We start from the raw sequence: 10000 nt of genomic DNA, 5'->3' as shown, positions 1-10000 counted from the left end.
ACGGTGCGGCTGCGCTCCGGGAGTGCGGAGATACGGCCTGTCAAGTTTCGTCCCGGAAGTCTGGATGGAGCTAAATCCGAAGCCGTTTGCGGGAAATTAGTTCCAGGGCTCGGCGACCGAAGTCAAATCCGTCCCGCCAACTTGACACTTGTCATTTCTGTCCTTGGGGGTTGGCGGGGTACCTGCACAGAGGTAGGAGGTGGCTGATCGAGAATTGGTGAGTTTTCCAAAGTCACGTCTCGAGCCTCCAGGTCTGCAGAGACCGACCAGGGCTGCCGCCCAACCGACTATTCACCCTTTTTGGGCGGGAATTTTTTCCATTTTTGTCCATTTTTCGGGTTTTTGGTCGGGCTTCAAAAACGGCAGCCCGAGGCCTGGCAGAGGCCGGGGCATGTCCCCGGTCGCGCCAGGCGGCTCGCGCGACCCGATTAGGCCCCGAAAGGAGTCGGGAAATCGGCAGACCTGCCCGAGTTCAGCCCGGGGGAGGCGGGGGGCAGGTCGGTTCGGCTCAAATCATTAACCAAAGCCGAGACTTGGTCTCGCTGGCGCAACCGAAGTGCCAGGCTGGATAACTCATTAACCAGAAGGCGGCTGGAGGCAGGCAGGGCTGATGGCTGAGGCCGGGTGGAGGCCACCCGCGGCCGGGAAAGTCAAAAGTCCCGTTGTGTGGAAGTCTATGAGGTCAGATTCGGCCGCCTTACCGGGCCTGCGGTTGATGGTTTCCCGCTTGGGCAAGCGAGTCGGCCCGGCAAAGTGGCCACTTGCATTTTCTGGCAAGTGTCTGCGAACAACGTTAATGAGTTGAACCTCGGCAATTGTCGGAAGTCCCGATGAAGAAATGAAAATGCCCCTTTTGCGGGGATTTGGATGCTCATGGCCGGCAGCAGGTGGCCCGACGCCCCGCCAACTTGACACTTGTCATTTCTGTCCTTGGGGGTTGGCGGGGTATCTGCACAGAGGTAGGAGGTGGCAGAATCGAGACTTGGTGAGTTTTCCAAACAAACGTCTCGAGCCTCCAGGTCTGCAGAGACCGACCAGGGCTGCCGCCCAACCGACTATTCACCCTTTTTGGGCGGGAATTTATTCCCTTTTTGCCCATTTTTCGGGTTTTTGGTCGGGCTTCAAAAGCGGCTGCCCGAGGCCTGGCAGGTGCCGGGGCATGGTCCCCGATCGCGCCAGGCGGCTCGCGCGACGCGATTAGGCCCCGAAAGGAGTCGGGAAATCGGCAGACCTGCCCGAGTTCAGCCCGCGGGGGCGGGGGGTAGGTCGGTTCGGCTCAAATCATTAACCAAAGCCGAGACTTGGTCTCGCTGGCGCAACCGAAGTGCCAGGCTGGATAACTCATTAACCAGAAGGCGGCTGGAGGCAGGCAGGGCTGATGGCTGAGGCCGGGTGGAGGCCACCCGCGGCCGGGAAAGTCAAAAGTCCCGTTGTGTGGAAGTCTATGAGGTCAGATTCGGCCGCCTTACCGGGCCTTCGGTTGATGGTTTCCCGCTTGGGCAAGCGAGTCGGCCCGGCAAAGTGGCCACTTGCATTTTCTGGCAAGTGTCTGCGAACAACGTTAATGAGTTGAACCTTGGAAATTGCCGGAAGTCCCGATGAAGAAATGAAAATGCCCCTTTTGCGGGGATTTGGATGCTCATGGCCGGCAGCAGGTGGCCCGACGCCCCGCCAACTTGACACTTGTCATTTCTGTCCTTGGGGGTTGGCGGGGTATCTGCACAGAGGTAGGAGGTGGCAGAATCGAGACTTGGTGAGTTTTCCAAACAAACGTCTCGAGCCTCCAGGTCTGCAGAGACCGACCAGGGCTGCCGCCCAACCGACTATTCACCCTTTTTGGGCGGGAATTTATTCCCTTTTTGCCCATTTTTCGGGTTTTTGGTCGGGCTTCAAAAGCGGCTGCCCGAGGCCTGGCAGAGGCCGGGGCATGGGCCCCGATCGCGCCAGGCGGCTCGCGCGACCCGATTAGGCCCCGAAAGGAGTCGGGAAATCGGCAGACCTTGCCGAGTTCAGCCCGCGGTGGCGGGGGGCAGGTCGGTTCGGCTCAAATCATTAACCAAAGCCGAGACTTGGTCTCGCTGGCGCAACCGAAGTGCCAGGCTGGATAACTCATTAACCAGAAGGCGGCTGGAGGCAGGCAGGGCTGATGGCTGAGGCCGGGTGGAGGCCACCCGCGGCCGGGAAAGTCAAAAGTCCCGTTGTGTGGAAGTCTATGAGGTCAGATTCGGCCGCCTTACCGGGCCTTCGGTTGATGGTTTCCCGCTTGGGCAAGCGAGTCGGCCCGGCAAAGTGGCCACTTGCATTTTCTGGCAAGTGTCTGCGAACAACGTTAATGAGTTGAACCTCGGAAATTGCCGGAAGTCCCGATGAAGAAATGAAAATGCCCCTTTTGCGGGGATTTGGATGCTCATGGCCGGCAGCAGGTGGCCCGACGCCCCGCCAACTTGACACTTGTCATTTCTGTCCTTGGGGGTTGGCGGGGTATCTGCACAGAGGTAGGAGGTGGCAGAATCGAGACTTGGTGAGTTTTCCAAACAAACGTCTCGAGCCTCCAGGTCTGCAGAGACCGACCAGGGCTGCCGCCCAACCGACTATTCACCCTTTTTGGGCGGGAATTTATTCCCTTTTTGCCCATTTTTCGGGTTTTTGGTCGGGCTTCAAAAGCGGCTGCCCGAGGCCTGGCAGAGGCCGGGGCATGGTCCCCGATCGCGCCAGGCGGCTCGCGCGACCCGATTAGGCCCCGAAAGGAGTCGGGAAATCGGCAGACCTGCCCGAGTTCAGCCCGGGGGGGGCGGGGGGCAGGTCGGTTCGGCTCAAATCATTAACCAAAGCCGAGACTTGGTCTCGCTGGCGCAACCGAAGTGCCAGGCTGGATAACTCATTAACCAGAAGGCGGCTGGAGGCAGGCAGGGCTGATGGCTGAGGCCGGGTGGAGGCCACCCGCGGCCGGGAAAGTCAAAAGTCCCGTTGTGTGGAAGTCTATGAGGTCAGATTCGGCCGCCTTACCGGGCCTTCGGTTGATGGTTTCCCGCTTGGGCAAGCGAGTCGGCCCGGCAAAGTGGCCACTTGCATTTTCTGGCAAGTGTCTGCGAACAACGTTAATGAGTTGAACCTTGGAAATTGCCGGAAGTCCCGATGAAGAAATGAAAATGCCCCTTTTGCGGGGATTTGGATGCTCATGGCCGGCAGCAGGTGGCCCGACGCCCCGCCAACTTGACACTTGTCATTTCTGTCCTTGGGGGTTGGCGGGGTATCTGCACAGAGGTAGGAGGTGGCAGAATCGAGACTTGGTGAGTTTTCCAAACAAACGTCTCGAGCCTCCAGGTCTGCAGAGACCGACCAGGGCTGCCGCCCAACCGACTATTCACCCTTTTTGGGCGGGAATTTATTCCCTTTTTGCCCATTTTTCGGGTTTTTGGTCGGGCTTCAAAAGCGGCTGCCCGAGGCCTGGCAGAGGCCGGGGCATGGGCCCCGATCGCGCCAGGCGGCTCGCGCGACCCGATTAGGCCCCGAAAGGAGTCGGGAAATCGGCAGACCTTGCCGAGTTCAGCCCGCGGTGGCGGGGGGCAGGTCGGTTCGGCTCAAATCATTAACCAAAGCCGAGACTTGGTCTCGCTGGCGCAACCGAAGTGCCAGGCTGGATAACTCATTAACCAGAAGGCGGCTGGAGGCAGGCAGGGCTGATGGCTGAGGCCGGGTGGAGGCCACCCGCGGCCGGGAAAGTCAAAAGTCCCGTTGTGTGGAAGTCTATGAGGTCAGATTCGGCCGCCTTACCGGGCCTTCGGTTGATGGTTTCCCGCTTGGGCAAGCGAGTCGGCCCGGCAAAGTGGCCACTTGCATTTTCTGGCAAGTGTCTGCGAACAACGTTAATGAGTTGAACCTCGGAAATTGCCGGAAGTCCCGATGAAGAAATGAAAATGCCCCTTTTGCGGGGATTTGGATGCTCATGGCCGGCAGCAGGTGGCCCGACGCCCCGCCAACTTGACACTTGTCATTTCTGTCCTTGGGGGTTGGCGGGGTATCTGCACAGAGGTAGGAGGTGGCAGAATCGAGACTTGGTGAGTTTTCCAAACAAACGTCTCGAGCCTCCAGGTCTGCAGAGACCGACCAGGGCTGCCGCCCAACCGACTATTCACCCTTTTTGGGCGGGAATTTATTCCCTTTTTGCCCATTTTTCGGGTTTTTGGTCGGGCTTCAAAAGCGGCTGCCCGAGGCCTGGCAGAGGCCGGGGCATGGTCCCCGATCGCGCCAGGCGGCTCGCGCGACCCGATTAGGCCCCGAAAGGAGTCGGGAAATCGGCAGACCTGCCCGAGTTCAGCCCGGGGGGGGCGGGGGGCAGGTCGGTTCGGCTCAAATCATTAACCAAAGCCGAGACTTGGTCTCGCTGGCGCAACCGAAGTGCCAGGCTGGATAACTCATTAACCAGAAGGCGGCTGGAGGCAGGCAGGGCTGATGGCTGAGGCCGGGTGGAGGCCACCCGCGGCCGGGAAAGTCAAAAGTCCCGTTGTGTGGAAGTCTATGAGGTCAGATTCGGCCGCCTTACCGGGCCTTCGGTTGATGGTTTCCCGCTTGGGCAAGCGAGTCGGCCCGGCAAAGTGGCCACTTGCATTTTCTGGCAAGTGTCTGCGAACAACGTTAATGAGTTGAACCTTGGAAATTGCCGGAAGTCCCGATGAAGAAATGAAAATGCCCCTTTTGCGGGGATTTGGATGCTCATGGCCGGCAGCAGGTGGCCCGACGCCCCGCCAACTTGACACTTGTCATTTCTGTCCTTGGGGGTTGGCGGGGTATCTGCACAGAGGTAGGAGGTGGCAGAATCGAGACTTGGTGAGTTTTCCAAACAAACGTCTCGAGCCTCCAGGTCTGCAGAGACCGACCAGGGCTGCCGCCCAACCGACTATTCACCCTTTTTGGGCGGGAATTTATTCCCTTTTTGCCCATTTTTCGGGTTTTTGGTCGGGCTTCAAAAGCGGCTGCCCGAGGCCTGGCAGAGGCCGGGGCATGGGCCCCGATCGCGCCAGGCGGCTCGCGCGACCCGATTAGGCCCCGAAAGGAGTCGGGAAATCGGCAGACCTTGCCGAGTTCAGCCCGCGGTGGCGGGGGGCAGGTCGGTTCGGCTCAAATCATTAACCAAAGCCGAGACTTGGTCTCGCTGGCGCAACCGAAGTGCCAGGCTGGATAACTCATTAACCAGAAGGCGGCTGGAGGCAGGCAGGGCTGATGGCTGAGGCCGGGTGGAGGCCACCCGCGGCCGGGAAAGTCAAAAGTCCCGTTGTGTGGAAGTCTATGAGGTCAGATTCGGCCGCCTTACCGGGCCTTCGGTTGATGGTTTCCCGCTTGGGCAAGCGAGTCGGCCCGGCAAAGTGGCCACTTGCATTTTCTGGCAAGTGTCTGCGAACAACGTTAATGAGTTGAACCTCGGAAATTGCCGGAAGTCCCGATGAAGAAATGAAAATGCCCCTTTTGCGGGGATTTGGATGCTCATGGCCGGCAGCAGGTGGCCCGACGCCCCGCCAACTTGACACTTGTCATTTCTGTCCTTGGGGGTTGGCGGGGTATCTGCACAGAGGTAGGAGGTGGCAGAATCGAGACTTGGTGAGTTTTCCAAACAAACGTCTCGAGCCTCCAGGTCTGCAGAGACCGACCAGGGCTGCCGCCCAACCGACTATTCACCCTTTTTGGGCGGGAATTTATTCCCTTTTTGCCCATTTTTCGGGTTTTTGGTCGGGCTTCAAAAGCGGCTGCCCGAGGCCTGGCAGAGGCCGGGGCATGGTCCCCGATCGCGCCAGGCGGCTCGCGCGACCCGATTAGGCCCCGAAAGGAGTCGGGAAATCGGCAGACCTGCCCGAGTTCAGCCCGGGGGGGGCGGGGGGCAGGTCGGTTCGGCTCAAATCATTAACCAAAGCCGAGACTTGGTCTCGCTGGCGCAACCGAAGTGCCAGGCTGGATAACTCATTAACCAGAAGGCGGCTGGAGGCAGGCAGGGCTGATGGCTGAGGCCGGGTGGAGGCCACCCGCGGCCGGGAAAGTCAAAAGTCCCGTTGTGTGGAAGTCTATGAGGTCAGATTCGGCCGCCTTACCGGGCCTTCGGTTGATGGTTTCCCGCTTGGGCAAGCGAGTCGGCCCGGCAAAGTGGCCACTTGCATTTTCTGGCAAGTGTCTGCGAACAACGTTAATGAGTTGAACCTTGGAAATTGCCGGAAGTCCCGATGAAGAAATGAAAATGCCCCTTTTGCGGGGATTTGGATGCTCATGGCCGGCAGCAGGTGGCCCGACGCCCCGCCAACTTGACACTTGTCATTTCTGTCCTTGGGGGTTGGCGGGGTATCTGCACAGAGGTAGGAGGTGGCAGAATCGAGACTTGGTGAGTTTTCCAAACAAACGTCTCGAGCCTCCAGGTCTGCAGAGACCGACCAGGGCTGCCGCCCAACCGACTATTCACCCTTTTTGGGCGGGAATTTATTCCCTTTTTGCCCATTTTTCGGGTTTTTGGTCGGGCTTCAAAAGCGGCTGCCCGAGGCCTGGCAGAGGCCGGGGCATGGGCCCCGATCGCGCCAGGCGGCTCGCGCGACCCGATTAGGCCCCGAAAGGAGTCGGGAAATCGGCAGACCTTGCCGAGTTCAGCCCGCGGTGGCGGGGGGCAGGTCGGTTCGGCTCAAATCATTAACCAAAGCCGAGACTTGGTCTCGCTGGCGCAACCGAAGTGCCAGGCTGGATAACTCATTAACCAGAAGGCGGCTGGAGGCAGGCAGGGCTGATGGCTGAGGCCGGGTGGAGGCCACCCGCGGCCGGGAAAGTCAAAAGTCCCGTTGTGTGGAAGTCTATGAGGTCAGATTCGGCCGCCTTACCGGGCCTTCGGTTGATGGTTTCCCGCTTGGGCAAGCGAGTCGGCCCGGCAAAGTGGCCACTTGCATTTTCTGGCAAGTGTCTGCGAACAACGTTAATGAGTTGAACCTCGGCAATTGTCGGAAGTCCCGATGAAGAAATGAAAATGCCCCTTTTGCGGGGATTTGGATGCTCATGGCCGGCAGCAGGTGGCCCGACGCCCCGCCAACTTGACACTTGTCATTTCTGTCCTTGGGGGTTGGCGGGGTATCTGCACAGAGGTAGGAGGTGGCAGAATCGAGACTTGGTGAGTTTTCCAAACAAACGTCTCGAGCCTCCAGGTCTGCAGAGACCGACCAGGGCTGCCGCCCAACCGACTATTCACCCTTTTTGGGCGGGAATTTATTCCCTTTTTGCCCATTTTTCGGGTTTTTGGTCGGGCTTCAAAAGCGGCTGCCCGAGGCCTGGCAGAGGCCGGGGCATGGTCCCCGATCGCGCCAGGCGGCTCGCGCGACCCGATTAGGCCCCGAAAGGAGTCGGGAAATCGGCAGACCTGCCCGAGTTCAGCCCGGGGGGGGCGGGGGGCAGGTCGGTTCGGCTCAAATCATTAACCAAAGCCGAGACTTGGTCTCGCTGGCGCAACCGAAGTGCCAGGCTGGATAACTCATTAACCAGAAGGCGGCTGGAGGCAGGCAGGGCTGATGGCTGAGGCCGGGTGGAGGCCACCCGCGGCCGGGAAAGTCAAAAGTCCCGTTGTGTGGAAGTCTATGAGGTCAGATTCGGCCGCCTTACCGGGCCTTCGGTTGATGGTTTCCCGCTTGGGCAAGCGAGTCGGCCCGGCAAAGTGGCCACTTGCATTTTCTGGCAAGTGTCTGCGAACAACGTTAATGAGTTGAACCTTGGAAATTGCCGGAAGTCCCGATGAAGAAATGAAAATGCCCCTTTTGCGGGGATTTGGATGCTCATGGCCGGCAGCAGGTGGCCCGACGCCCCGCCAACTTGACACTTGTCATTTCTGTCCTTGGGGGTTGGCGGGGTATCTGCACAGAGGTAGGAGGTGGCAGAATCGAGACTTGGTGAGTTTTCCAAACAAACGTCTCGAGCCTCCAGGTCTGCAGAGACCGACCAGGGCTGCCGCCCAACCGACTATTCACCCTTTTTGGGCGGGAATTTATTCCCTTTTTGCCCATTTTTCGGGTTTTTGGTCGGGCTTCAAAAGCGGCTGCCCGAGGCCTGGCAGAGGCCGGGGCATGGGCCCCGATCGCGCCAGGCGGCTCGCGCGACCCGATTAGGCCCCGAAAGGAGTCGGGAAATCGGCAGACCTTGCCGAGTTCAGCCCGCGGTGGCGGGGGGCAGGTCGGTTCGGCTCAAATCATTAACCAAAGCCGAGACTTGGTCTCGCTGGCGCAACCGAAGTGCCAGGCTGGATAACTCATTAACCAGAAGGCGGCTGGAGGCAGGCAGGGCTGATGGCTGAGGCCGGGTGGAGGCCACCCGCGGCCGGGAAAGTCAAAAGTCCCGTTGTGTGGAAGTCTATGAGGTCAGATTCGGCCGCCTTACCGGGCCTTCGGTTGATGGTTTCCCGCTTGGGCAAGCGAGTCGGCCCGGCAAAGTGGCCACTTGCATTTTCTGGCAAGTGTCTGCGAACAACGTTAATGAGTTGAACCTCGGCAATTGTCGGAAGTCCCGATGAAGAAATGAAAATGCCCCTTTTGCGGGGATTTGGATGCTCATGGCCGGCAGCAGGTGGCCCGACGCCCCGCCAACTTGACACTTGTCATTTCTGTCCTTGGGGGTTGGCGGGGTATCTGCACAGAGGTAGGAGGTGGCAGAATCGAGACTTGGTGAGTTTTCCAAACAAACGTCTCGAGCCTCCAGGTCTGCAGAGACCGACCAGGGCTGCCGCCCAACCGACTATTCACCCTTTTTGGGCGGGAATTTATTCCCTTTTTGCCCATTTTTCGGGTTTTTGGTCGGGCTTCAAAAGCGGCTGCCCGAGGCCTGGCAGAGGCCGGGGCATGGTCCCCGATCGCGCCAGGCGGCTCGCGCGACCCGATTAGGCCCCGAAAGGAGTCGGGAAATCGGCAGACCTGCCCGAGTTCAGCCCGGGGGGGGCGGGGGGCAGGTCGGTTCGGCTCAAATCATTAACCAAAGCCGAGACTTGGTCTCGCTGGCGCAACCGAAGTGCCAGGCTGGATAACTCATTAACCAGAAGGCGGCTGGAGGCAGGCAGGGCTGATGGCTGAGGCCGGGTGGAGGCCACCCGCGGCCGGGAAAGTCAAAAGTCCCGTTGTGTGGAAGTCTATGAGGTCAGATTCGGCCGCCTTACCGGGCCTTCGGTTGATGGTTTCCCGCTTGGGCAAGCGAGTCGGCCCGGCAAAGTGGCCACTTGCATTTTCTGGCAAGTGTCTGCGAACAACGTTAATGAGTTGAACCTTGGAAATTGCCGGAAGTCCCGATGAAGAAATGAAAATGCCCCTTTTGCGGGGATTTGGATGCTCATGGCCGGCAGCAGGTGGCCCGACGCCCCGCCAACTTGACACTTGTCATTTCTGTCCTTGGGGGTTGGCGGGGTGCCCGGAGATTTTCGGGAACACGATTTTCAGAACATTTTTACGACAGCGGGTACACTTTGAAAGCGCCCGAAAAGTGATGCTTTGCTGAAAGGTGCTCAATCTCAGGAAAGAGACCTTTGAAAAGAGCACTTGGAAAGTCACAAAATGACCGGTGTGCGAGACTTGGAACAATTTTGACAAAGTCTTTTGTTGTACTTTTCAAACTCTTTGGTGTTTTGCTGAAATCGTACTCTGGGAGCCAGCAGCCCCGCTTGTACCCGTGCCCGGCTCTCAGGACAGACTAGTTTCCAACGGCCCTCCGTCTTTGCGCAACAAAGGACGCTGTCTGTCACAGATGCAAGCCCCTGGGTGAGGGAAATCTGTTTTACTGAGTAGTTAAGCACACGCGCAGTTCTTTCACCAAGTTCCCCTGCGTGTTGTGTGCTCGGTATCCACCGATCGATTTGGCGACTCGTGTCCGACGTGGGAGGGCTCGGAGTGGGGCCAGCTCCGGCTGGTGTGTTACCGACTCCGGCGTTCCTCCCGTTCTGCCCCGCAATGCGCCCACCGCCGGTGGGCAGACCGGGCATCCAATAACGAGTCAGAGGGCTTGGCACGGC

The sequence above is a fragment of the Pristiophorus japonicus genome, unplaced genomic scaffold (assembly GCF_044704955.1).
Source record: "Pristiophorus japonicus isolate sPriJap1 unplaced genomic scaffold, sPriJap1.hap1 HAP1_SCAFFOLD_2404, whole genome shotgun sequence".
Lineage (NCBI taxonomy): Eukaryota > Metazoa > Chordata > Chondrichthyes > Pristiophoridae > Pristiophorus > Pristiophorus japonicus.
Note: the sequence above shows the minus strand (reverse complement) of the source record.